Here is a 13552-nt window from a genome sequence, read left to right as displayed (position 1 = left end):
ACCCACCCCCCCCAACAAAATTCCCCAACCAACTAAATATACCTAACAATCCAATCAAACAAAATAACCCCTACTCACCAAAACACACACCATCCATACCCAACAACTCCCACTCTCACCAACACCATCACATACCACACAAAAATAACATACACCAACCCTCTAATACACCCCCACTATCTCCCCCTCTCATAACAAACCCCTACTCCCCCCCCCCCCATAATATATACCCTCAACAAACCCCTCCAACATAACCCCATCAACCCCCACACCACCCCCCTTCACCCCCCCCACCCATACCACCCAAAAACATCCCCCCACCACCCCCCCACACCACCCCACAAACCAATTTACCTACTAAAACCCATCTTCCACAAAACCAAACATATATCCTCTCCCAATATAACCCCTCAACCTCCACAACACAACCCCACCCACCCTCCCCCCACAACACCCAAACAAATCCTACAAAACATACACCCAACACAAAATCCCCAACACCTAAAAAACTATCACCTATCCCCCACCCAAACCCAACACCCCAACACAACCAACCACCCTACAAACCCTCACCAACCATACCCCAAATAACACAAACATCCCAATTAATAAATTAACATTAACTAACCCCCATTATCCAACCATCACACCACCCCCTCACTTACACAAATTACCCAAACAAACCCCCCTTCCCCATCCCCCCCCAACACATTCCCCAACAAACCCTAATCCACAACCCCACAAAAAACCCTCAAATTCTCAAACCCTAAAAAACACAACCAAAAATTTTCAACATTCCCCCACACCACCCATAAAACCCCAACCATATCCCCACACCATCCAACCTTTCCATACCCAATCATCACCACCCTACCCCATAATCCCCCCATAACCATTCCAACACCTAAAATCCACCACACCCCCAACCTTCATAACCAAACCCAAACTCCAAACCCCCATCCCCCCCCCACTCAAAACAACTCACCACTACCAACCCTATACTTTCAAAACATAACACCAACAAACAAACCCCCAAACCCAAAAAACCTACCCCCTCTACTCCCCCCATACCCACCCCTCACTACCCCCCATAAAATCACACTACCCCCCATAAAACCCAATCACTAAACATTAAAAAAACTATCAAACTACAAAAAAAACCCAACCATACATTCCCCGAAACCCAAAAACCATCCATATTCCCATTCCAAACATAAAACCCAATTCCCCAACCAATCACACATAACTCCCCACCCCCCCCACAATCTCCCCCCCACAATAAACAAAATACAAAAACCCAACAAAAAATTCAACCCCCCCAATACACTCTAAAACCCCTAAAAACAAACCCAACATCCCCCAAACCCAAATATTCCAAACCTAAACCCCCCCAAACCCTAAACATCAACATCATTCACACCTCCTCAATACCAAATCAACCCCCCAACCTATAATCCCCCACTCAATTACAATTCATCAAACCTCCCATAAATTCCATAACCTCATATCTCACACCTCCCTCCCTTTTCCCACTATATTTTCAACACATTTTAAGTTTCCCACTTCTTAGGTACTTAGGTTTTCCTTCGTTAGTATTCCAGGCAATTCAAGTTATAGCAATTGATGGGATTAAGGTTAAGGTAAAATCAATATGTTGAGTTTAGGTCGAATTCCACAGACTTCCAAATTGGGCAGACTCAAAAAATCCATTTTTTGTGCTGGCATTCCTGGTGATGAAAATCGCTGAAAGGTTCAAATTATTCAATTTAAGTTCATTGGGACTTCAGACATTCTGTTGGGATATTCCAGGAGTTTTTTGCACGAGTCAATGAGTCATAATGAAGTATAATCGGCGTGAAAAAGATGCACCAAAAAGGTGTGGGCTTACTAATCATAAGTAGAGTTCGGAATGGAGGTTAGCTTGTTTAAACATTCACCTCCAAAAGCCCTTTAGGTCTGATGTGTCTGAGGGTATATAGATCTGTCACTTTGAGAATAGACATAAAACAACATTCTGCTCCAACAAATGATTTACCAAATTTTTCCCCCCTCGTGCTTCCTATGTAATCACAGTCATTCATTCATAGACAATAGACACCAAACGCAAGATTCATTCATCATAAATATTTGTCCTTCGCTCAATTGGAAGGGACTAACACCAATTTACACCTCTCAAGGTAACTGATAGTAGTACGAGACTTATTTCTACATTTTGGCACAAAATAACACAGTTGCATTTAACACACACTAGGGTTAACTGCTCCATCGAGTGGGTTAAACATGAAATAAATCTTAAAACATTTACAAAGTAAAATTTTATGCAGAAAAATATAAAAGTCCAAAAATTACAAAAACATTTATTTATTTATTGAGCCGGCTGATGATGGAATCTTTGATTTCCAAAAGGCCTCGCGCAAAAATACTAAATTAATATTAGGAAAACGTGTTTAATCATTAAAACTGGTGATATCAAATTTTTCTTCTTCTGTCGTATTATAAGGAAAAAACTAGCATTGTATTGAATTACATTTGTTACATTTAATGTTAATCCTAAAAACAATATGAAAAATATAATATTTCATAGTAGATCTTCCAATTATATATACCTGCTATCAATGGTTCCTGTTCCTTCAATACAGATGGCGATAATGGTTTTGTGCTGACGTTTTTCTTCATGAGAGATTTTGGAAGTGTCATTCTGTGGTGGCATTTTCTTTCGATTCAGCTAGTTTTCTTTTTCCTTAGCATTTTCACTTCATTTCAAGATTTATATTGTCTGAAATTAAAAACAAAATTAGAAATCGGTGTTAATCCTTTCCACGCTTGTAGACAAATATATCAGAATGGTTTCACAATGGAATTCGCAATTTTTAAATAAAACGTTCCTGTTTATACTTTTTGCCTTTATACCTTTGATATCTGTCCTAATAAAAATTAGCTTTGAAAAGAAAAAATGTTTTTAGTTGTTTTGGCGTTAACAGGGAAATCAATGGATTTAGTAGTGGCGTGCGAAGGCGTTAAGAAATTATGAAAGGAAATATAATAGATAAGTCACAGTATAATTGTCAAATACCAGCAATAACCTTTCATGGAATCTTTAGACAGTTTGGTGTTTTCATTCATTTGATTCATTAGGATCAATTTTCCTTTTTATGACAAAGCATTTTAAAGGCAATCAACATGCCAATTATTATGTTCCTGAAACTGGTTTTCAAAATATAATTATTGTAGCAAATATTTGTGTTGTTTATTCTTTTAGTTGAAAAGTTATAAAAGATTTTTTCTGAATAACCACTAGGCAAAACAAGGGTTATTTTCAATGACATTGTGTTGGTCATATGCATTATTATAGGTTTTTTTAATAATTTTCAATATATTTAATTTGCATTTTTATTAAACCCATTGAGAAAGCAAGTAAACCTAGCCTGTCTAGGACTGAATATTTGAATTGATTTTGGCAAAAATTGCTTTTGTGTACTAAAAATATTAATAGAATGAGTTTGGGATACAGATAAATTAGTCAATTTTTCAGGATATTTTAATCTATTTGGTTGCTCTACAATAGTGTTTGTTGCTCTTTCACTAAGTAATTTTTTCTATATTTAATTTCTTTTAGTATATATTTACCACATTTTTTTAGTAAGAAAAACAAAAGTCAAAAGCAACTGTCAATATTTTATTGCTTTTTTGTTTATCTGTTTCAATAATTTTTTTATTCAAAACAGCACAATGTTTTTTTACATGGAAAACCAGTTAGTTTCTATTGGATTACTTAATTATAAAGCATAATAAACAAAACAAAATTCACTTACATTTTTTCACTTTTTTTATGATTTTAAGACAAGTTCTTGAATTAGTGGTCTGGGAGATGAGATAAAACTGTTTGTTACATTCAATTGTTATTATTAAAATGATAATTAAAATAAACTATTTACATTACATACAATGACCATTCATTTGCTACTTTTTATAATTCATTTTTGTGTCAGTCTAATATGAGTATCTTTGAGCATATGGCAATATGTAAACAATAGCAAAAACAAGCTATTAGTTGTGGTTCCAGCGTGTGCAAAATTAACCCTTTCAGTGCCAGCGTTCGACTACACGGATGTGTTTTAAAATATTCGTAAAAAATATCTAAAACAATCCTAATTTTGTTATAATTGTATTTATAAAGATATAAAACTAATAAAAAACATTCAGTTGATCTCTCATTACATTAGTGTTTATAAATAAAACAAAATTAAAGTGGCTGTTGACGTCACTAGTCTGAGTCAGCTGTCGTCTGTTGTTTACTAACCAACTACGCAGTTTCGCCGATTGCGCCGAGCCTAACTTGTTGTTGTTTTCGTTTATTGTTGTAAAATGTTTACAAAATGAAGCGTAGTGCATCAACCTCTTAGCGAAAACACTGTGTACAGAGAGTGTTAGAAGACGATAGTGATGTTGTTGTTGTGAATAATTTTTATAAAGTGAAAAACAGTGTTTAGCAAGATGTGCAAAAAATCCAAATACACATTTTTTTTGAAAAACAATGATAAAAACCTTTATTTTTGAAGATACATGTAAAGTTTTTTTGTGTATGTGTTCAAAAGTCATGTGGAGGTTCAAATACATACTCAATTTAAGGAACAAGGATTTTATTTTACCTGGCCTTATATTTAACACCAAACTAAAAAAAATTCATCATGAAATTTTATGTAAGTAAAAGTTTTTTCCCTGGTTTTTATATTTTTAATGCATGTTGTAGTAAATTTTATTTTTCAGTATTAATTTAAAGCACATTGTTTAGAGGAAAACAAAACTAAAAGTAACAATTTTCATCAATTAAATAAAACTGTGACAGTTTTTGCAAACTGCTGAAAAATTGGCAATTATAGCCTGGCTCTTCTTGCATGAGCATATATGCACTATGCCTGGCATTTCTTGCACGCGCGAGGGAGAATGTCTGGCACTGAAAGGGTTAACGAATCAAAAAACGGAATAAATGTTCATAAGGTATGCAAGAGGGTACAAAAGTGTGATCTAGGGGAAAAACACAACAAATTACATTATCGCTAGTGTCTAGAAAGAGCATTGAGTGCCGCTCGGCAGGTTATTAAGTCCGCGCTCGGCTGCAACGAGTGACGCTCGGAGCAAGATTATTCAGTCCCGCTCAGCTGCAACGAGTGACGCTCAAGCAAGTTCCCCAATGGGTTAAGCTACCTTGGAATTCCCATACAAAAAAAAACTGAAAAATTAAACACAAGTTCTTAATCAAATAAGAGTACTACTTAAAAAAAACAAAGGTTAACCTTTTTATGTACATACTGTAACACACATAAAAAGTATATCAATAAAAATGTTAATATGAATTACTTATGTATAATATTAAATTATACATCATTATTAATAATTTTCATATGGTAATGATTTTACATAAACTAAATACAAAAAATGTGTTTTAAAAAACAGCCTGTACCTGAAGAGGTACACGACGGAGAGCGCACATAATGACTCTGTAGAACATACTCCATTGTTTAAAACAAAACATGTTTCAAAAGAAACTACTACTCCAATTTCTATAATTCAAATAAAAATTGACCCGATACATATATATTTAAAATATATTTTTGCGATACATTTAAAAATAATTATTTTGTGCTATGTTTCTTTAAATCATTACTTTACAATAATTACGTAATTATGATTCAATCAAAACCTCCTGGGATTCCCATCTACAAATGTAAACAAAAACAAACAAATGTAAACTGTGAAGATACCTGTTTCAGTTCCATGTTTTTGTTGCTTTGAGATGGTTCACATGACGAATCTTTTGGCGTATATTTTGGTGACCAAAAGTTGAGCTAACTCCTGTTCTGCGTTCTCTTTCCTCTTTCCTTCCTCGTACTGAACTTGAAGCTCACTTTTCTCTAGTTCAAATCTCAAAAGTTTCTTATCTTCTTGTAAAACTGATAACAGTAATATATGTCAGTTACTTCATTAAAAATACACATCATTGCTGTAATTAGGGTTTCACAAACACATTACATTATGATTTGTAAAATTGTTAACACTGAATTATACATTATTTTTATGTCTACTATAAATACAACTTTAAAATGTTTAAGACAATTAGTGATCGCGCCAATTGGGAGATTCGATCTGTAATAAGATTTTTGAACACAAGAAATGTTGACACCGACTGACATTTTAAAGTCAACTTCTAGATGTTTACAGGGAAGACGTGATGAGTGAAGGAATAGTGAGATAGTGGGTTAGAATGTTCAATGGCGCTCGAACAAAATGTGCATGATGAGAATCAGGAGTGGTCGGCCTTCTCTCATCACTGATGAAGGGTGGTAAGGGCCGTATTACAAGCAACTTTTATTGAGTAAATATATTTATTTATTCAGAGAATTACTGTTGGCAATTAATCAATCACATTAGAAAAAGAAACAATTATATTTTGTGGAAGATCCTCTAATCTCAAAAACTTCTTACACAACTCCAAAAGAGCTCAAAATCCAGAATTTATTTACCAGTAATGATTTTACATACTCAAATCATATCTCATACTCTATTGGCAAATGCAAGCAAATCTAATGTATAATTACCACTGGAGAGATTATTAGAATGGAGTAAAAAAGAAAGACCAGGATTACTATACTACAGTATCTTTATTTAGGCTGATCTCCACACACATCTGGCTAAAACTGTTTTTACTACCCAGACAACAATGCAAGTGTCAAGGTCAAATACTACAAGGAACAGTCACATGGCATTCACTCTTCTCTTTCCGACATTCCGGCTATTAACAAACTAGTGACGTGTCCTTAAGTTCATGTTACAACTGTTCATCAGCTATCTGTTGGAAAAATATGTAGCAACTTGAAAGATCAAAGAAAGTAATATAAAAATGTTTAGTGAAACTTGCACCACAGAGGGCTCTTTCTGAGTGATTTAAGGCGAATCAAAGAGGGGTGAGAATATATTGTACACAATTCACGTCCAGAGTGACCTTCAACATCAACAAAGACCTTGAGAAAAAATTGAAGGCCATGAATACAAAAAGGCCATCAATTTCAGTATTTAAGCGGTTGGTGAGATTGTAAAAATTGGCAAAGAAACAGGTGTTGTAAAGTAAAGCAATGAAAAAAAAGTAATGACTCTTCACCAGAAGTATGGCATGACCCAAACCGCATTGTTTTACTAGTTGTTTTTGGCTAAGCACGGCATCATTGTGTTAGAACATTAACTCTATTCCCCAGAACTTGTCCTCTGTAACTGCTCTCTTTCCAAAAGTAAAATATAAACTGAAAGGAACGTGATTTTCGGATAGTTGAAGCCATAAAAATGCACTTAGAAGAATAACAAATTTTTTTTCAATGGAAATAAAAGTTGCACGTAATAGTTAAAAACATTTTGGGGGGAAGGCATATATAAGGGGGATATTGTTTAAAGTTGTGAAGAAATCAAAATACAGAATATTATGACCCTAATCTTTTAGCCAGACTGGGTGATAGAACTTATTACAGAATAATAGTAACAGTAATTGTAGAACAACATTGGAAAACATACCACACAATCTCATAATACTAATCAGAATGATTACTGGTGTGGAATTTGAACTCATCACAAGACTGATTTTTAATTGAAAATAATTAATCAGGGTTCCCACTCAATCTAAATACTCAAATTCACGGCTAATTCACGGTTTTCAACGGTTAAAAAAATTAAAATTCAAGGTCGGAAAGTTTTTCATAAACAACGTTACCGGGTACAAACAAAATCGTGTTGGAGAGGGGCGAAGTTGAGACGTAAACACTACAGACGGCGGCGCAGAGCGGTAAAATACAATATAAAAACTTCTTCCCCATTTGACTAACGATGTCATTGGTCGTGCAGGAATTGACGGAAACGTCTAAAAAGAACGAAAATAACAATAGGCTTCGGTTACGACGCAAGCAAATGAAGCGTTCGAGCGCGAGCCCCGCCCGATTTTATGTGCGATTTGCTACATAATGAATATATAACAAGGCATATTATTTTTACAAAACATCATCCATAACAGTCATCAAAGCAATGACAAAGACAAATTTCAATATAATTAGCATGCACATAGCTCATAATTTTCTTTAACTTACAAGTTTGTTGAAATCTGAAGAGAACTTTGTTGACACAGGTTAGACAAGATGCAGGGTGACAGGATTCGTACGTTGGCTAAGGCTAACTCGTTTGGAGTCCATGAAGTACACTTGCGTGATTATTAAATTATTTTCTTGTTTAACACATTATTATTATTATTTCGATCAATTTCTTCCACAGGAAAATTTTCACATAATCACAGGTTCACATTTTAAATTAGTACATAAGAAAAGGCAATTTTATTGAATTTAAAATAACATATAAACGTTAAATGTATAAAAAATTATATACAAACTTGTTATAAGAAAAGTTATTATTGGTACCAGTTTATAAAAAAAAAAATTATATTTTGTACACATAAATAAAGAAATTGATAAAAATGTCTAGAATAAAAGTGAATTACGATTTGCACTTTTTTGCTAAGTTCCTGTATCCTTATCGTCTATACAAAAAACCACAAGAGAGTGCAGTTGAGGGAGGAGCCCTATTTTGCCCGTGACCTTGGAGCGGCCAACGAGAACTGAGCGACGTTGCCAAACTTGTTCCCCGCTGTAACCAAAAAGCCGCGCGAGTCCAGCGTTCTTAAAATACTTAACCGTTACGCTCGAAAGAAATGTTAGAGCTGTCTTGAATTAATTAACTACGTATTACTGAAATGTAATTTTACGGGTCATTTAAAAAAAAGTACATCTCTGTAGCTTATTTCCATGTTGAGTTAAATGGATTGAAATAAATTATTGTAATTATATTACTCATATACGAAGATCGTAGGATTAAAATCTTTAGCAGAAATATAAATTAAAAAGAAAACATAAAAAATACCGCAAAAAACGTTAATTTCCCGTTAATATTCCGTGAAAATGAAGAAGACTCCGAGGTTTTGGCTACGATATTGCCGCCTGAGAGCGAATAAATAATATACAAGTTGCAAAGGTAAAATATTATTAAATCAATCATGCTTTTTTAACGTATTTCATTTTAAAATAGTAGGCCCTAAAAGCTATATTTAGTGGAAAATTAAATTATTTCAAATTTTAAAAATATATAATTGTTCCATAATTTTAAAATTGATTATATTGTTATATTTTTTAATTATTTTTAATCAAGCAACACGTCATGCAGTGTCCAATATAAGCAACATGTATATTAATTTTTGTGTGTGTTTAGTAATCGTTTAACAAAAAAATCACTGGAAAAGATTGTTGTATCGTATGGAAATAAGCAAATACTTTACTCTGACTAACTGACGGGACGATTTGTTTGTTTTTAATCGATAGTTACTTTGTAATAACATTAATAAACTATACAAGTAATTTAAATACAATATAGCTGTCAACACATTTTAAAATATTGTTTTTCAATTATACTGATAAGTTTTTAAATGTTCAGTATCAGTGTTAGTTGTGACAGTGCAGTGCAGCGGTTTATCAGCCACAATGCGCCCAGCCGAGGACCCGGGCGTCGGCAGCGGCAGTTGTGTGGCAAACGTCGCGCAGGCCAGTCCATTCTATTGGTCGCCGCCAACTGCACTCTCTGGTGGTTCCTTGTATAACTCAGCTGCCCTTTTCCTGGCGTCGGACAAAACCTGGAATTTTTGTGCTTTCCCAATTCTTTTTTTTCTATTGCAGCTTGCTTCCTCTCTTTCTCAGAATTAATTTTGTCTTTCATTTCTTCTCGTTGTTTTGCCAAGTGCTCCGAGTAGTGGGCGTGGGAATTTTTGGCAGCATGAACTAATTCATTAGTGATTTCCATTGCCTCCAATCCTCCTGCTGCTGATACGCCGTCACAAACTTTTCTCAACGCGACTAAACTCTCCTCCTTCAAGTTTTCAACTATACACTGTTTGTTGACAGAGACGCCTCTTTCAACAGAAGAATTTCCGTGAGAAAGTGTCAGAATGAGTTGAATGAAAAGCTTTAAATCTTTATATCAATTCTCACAATAAGAATAAGATTGGAGTGTCGAGCTGGGGAAACAAATCTTTCATGTTGAGACATGAAACCAGCTGTTGTCCGAGGATGGGGGAGTGGAGTACACGATATACCCCTCCCCTTCCACTCTCATTGACAGTAGACAACAAAGGTTATTTTTACCATAACATCGCTGCACCCACATTACAATAAATGAACCTTGTACGATATATTTTTCATCTGCATGAAATGATTAATAGCGTTAACGTAGTCGTATGGAACCCGACAAAATTATACTTGGACGACTTCCTCGATTTGTAGTTTTGTAGTAATAAAGCTTAACACTACAAAGTTACTTGACGTTTGTTGTTTCCTGGTTAGAAAAAAATGCAATGGTTTTTTTCTAACGTTTTTATAACATGACGTTTCATTTGTAATATTTTACTAATACATTATACAATTTAAACACACATTCACCATAAAAGATTTAAAACCGTGTACACTTCGTAATATCCATGCAGCTTAGGAATCATAAAAAATATTATTGATAAGGAAAACGCATATCACTACCATTTAATATCTAAAGAGATGAAAAATAAAATTGTTTTCTCAAACGACCTTACTGGTAATTAAAACAGTTTATATAGGCCTATATAGTTATGGTCTCGCTGCGTTAATTGATATGTGTCGTGTAGGTTCTGCTTCCGTCACATTATTTATAGGCCTACTATTTATTTACGCAAGACCCTAAATTAATTCAATTTATTGTCCACCATAAATTAAAATTTTTTATAAATTATTACATTGTGTGTTAAACAGTCATTACACACAACGATATAGATATCGTACTGAATAGCATTTTTTCTCATTAATATTTAAATAAAATAAGGGATTTTATAGAATGAAATTAAGTTAAAATGTAATTTAAATTCCTTACATTAGATTAAGGATTTGTATACTTTTTTTATTTTATGAAAACAATAATAGACTATATCTGATACAATAAAACTCCAATACGAAAAGTGTTTACATTAAACGACAATCTATCAAGTAATTAAATTGTGTTATTAATCTCGCGTTCAATCAAGAGAATGCCTTGTTTACAGCCGCGTAGCGTAGCCAAGGCCCGGAACCTGGCGACAGACAAAGACAGGCCTCACGTGATTTGAGCCGGAAGCGTCATCTCCCACCGGCCCTTCCTTTTCCTCATTTGTTTATAAACCATATTATCAGTACAATCGCTCAGATAGCAGCACCTGTCAAACTTCGTGGTCTATCCCCTACATTGCGTGCTACTTTTTTACTTTGCAATAGCGAAGGTCAACTTTCCCATATGATCGTCTGACGACGACCCGTGTTGATTTTATTTATTCAAAAGTTGTAGAGATTTTCACGGTATGTAAACAAAATTCACGGCTTATTTAAGGTTTTTTCACGGTGAACGAAATTTCACGGGCTTTATTCCCGGTTTCATCACGGTTTTCACGGTCGGGTGGGGACCCTGTTAATAGTAATAATGAGTTACAGTAAGATGTTCCATCTGTACTAAGAATCAGCTGAACAAGTTAACAATAATTTAATAATCAATCAAATTATCTATACATACATTACAACTACCATGCTGACATTAATATTGTGATTTTACTAAAAGTACCTTTTTCTGATATTCTCCATCTCTTCTTCTTCTTTTTAAAGCGAGTTTTTTCCCTGGAGCTCCGCAATTTTTTTCTTCAGCTTTCTGTCAACTTCAATAGCAATATTTGTGTTCAACTTCAATTCTTCATTGTGTTTGTTTATGGTTGTGTGCAACTTGTCAATTTGAGCTAGATTTTCTTTACAGTTAGTCTCTGCTATAGATAACCGATTTGTTAAGTTATTGATAACCATATTTTTACTTTCCCAGTCGGGTTTCCAGATCAGAATTTTTTACTTAATGTGTCTGCCAACTGAAGGCACAGACTGTCTTTCTCTGCTTCTAAGCATGACATTTTAGTTTCATTGTCTTTTATGGCTTCCTTAAGACTATCAATTGTCATTGAAAGTTCTAGAATAAATTCAGCTTTATCAATGTTATCATGCTCCAATTTTAGATATTTCTGTTTGACATCTATCTTTTGTCGTTTCCAACGTATGGCACCTCTCCTGTTCTAATGCAAGACTAGATTGTAATTCTTTTATTGTCTGAAGTTGTGTTTTTTCGATTTTGTCTTTTTCTTCAATGGTCTGTTGAAGTGATTGCAATTCAGATTTCATTTTAACAATTTCCTAATGCAAGGCTGTCTGCTTTCTTTTCCATATCCCTTATAAACTTATCTTTTATATCACACTCATTTTTGTAATAGCTATTATCACTTAACAGTACATCAATGGTACTCTGTTTTTCATTAATTTTGTCATTTAATATTTCCAACTTGCCTCGATGCTTCAGCTTTAAAATGTTCTGCTTTAGTCACTAAATGTTCTTTCAAAAGCCGTCACGTCATAGATTATGTCTTTTTCCATTCTGTCCATTGCTTTCTCTCAATGCGGTGATATCTGAAAGAAGAAGCTGTGACTTTTCTTCAAGAAACCATTTTCTGAGTTTCCAAGACACTCTCAACTTTACTTAGCCGTTCCACTTCGATCTCGCTTTCTACAAGACGCTCACTCAAAGCCTTTATCGTTTCTTGCATACTGTTCAGTGTAATTTCATATTTTTTGCATTTCGTTCTGCAGTGTTCTAATTCTTTCTTCAAAAGTATTTGCTTTATCTGTCAGTTCAACTATTGCTAATTTCTTTTCTAAATCAGCCTCTACTAATTCATCTCTTTGCTCCTCAACTTTGCACAATTCTCTATACATGTATTTACACCTCTCATCTGCTTCTTGAATATCTTTTAAGAATTCCTTTTCCTTTTCATTTACAAATGATTCTAAATCTTTAACACTAGAAAAACATTTCGTCATTTTCTTGTGCATTTCTTCCGTTTTTAAGTCAAATTCATGAGAAAAGAAATTTACTTTAGTCTGAAAATCAACTTCAACTTTTTGACAAGCATCAGAAAATTCCAGCTCCAAGTTTTTTACTTTAGTGTTCAAACTGTCCTCAAGATATTCTATTTTTAGTTCAGATTCCGTTACAATTTTGTCAACAATTTCTAAATTTGATTCTTTTAGCCTTATTATTTCTTCTGAATACTTCCTGTTTTCCTCTTTGAAGAGATTGTAATTCTCTCTCTAAGTCTACGTACTTATCATTTATTGCAACAATAACACTGTGTTTTTCTGCTAATATTCCTTCAATGTCCTCTTTCTCAGCTTGCAATGCTGAAATTTCCTCACTTAGTGTATCAATTAACTTTTTGTTTTCTTGTCTTTCTTGTGTTAGTTTTTCGTTAAATACATCAAAATTGTTTTTAAGTTCCAATAACTCCTTACTTCTACTTTTTATCAGATTGTTCTTCTCTTCCAATTTAATCATAAGTTCACCTCTCATTTTGTTTTACTTTTTCTAAGTCTTCCTCTAATTTTTTTAA

The sequence above is a fragment of the Homalodisca vitripennis genome, chromosome 2 (assembly GCF_021130785.1).
Source record: "Homalodisca vitripennis isolate AUS2020 chromosome 2, UT_GWSS_2.1, whole genome shotgun sequence".
NCBI lineage: Eukaryota > Metazoa > Arthropoda > Insecta > Hemiptera > Cicadellidae > Homalodisca > Homalodisca vitripennis.
This window is presented reverse-complemented; position numbering follows the sequence as displayed.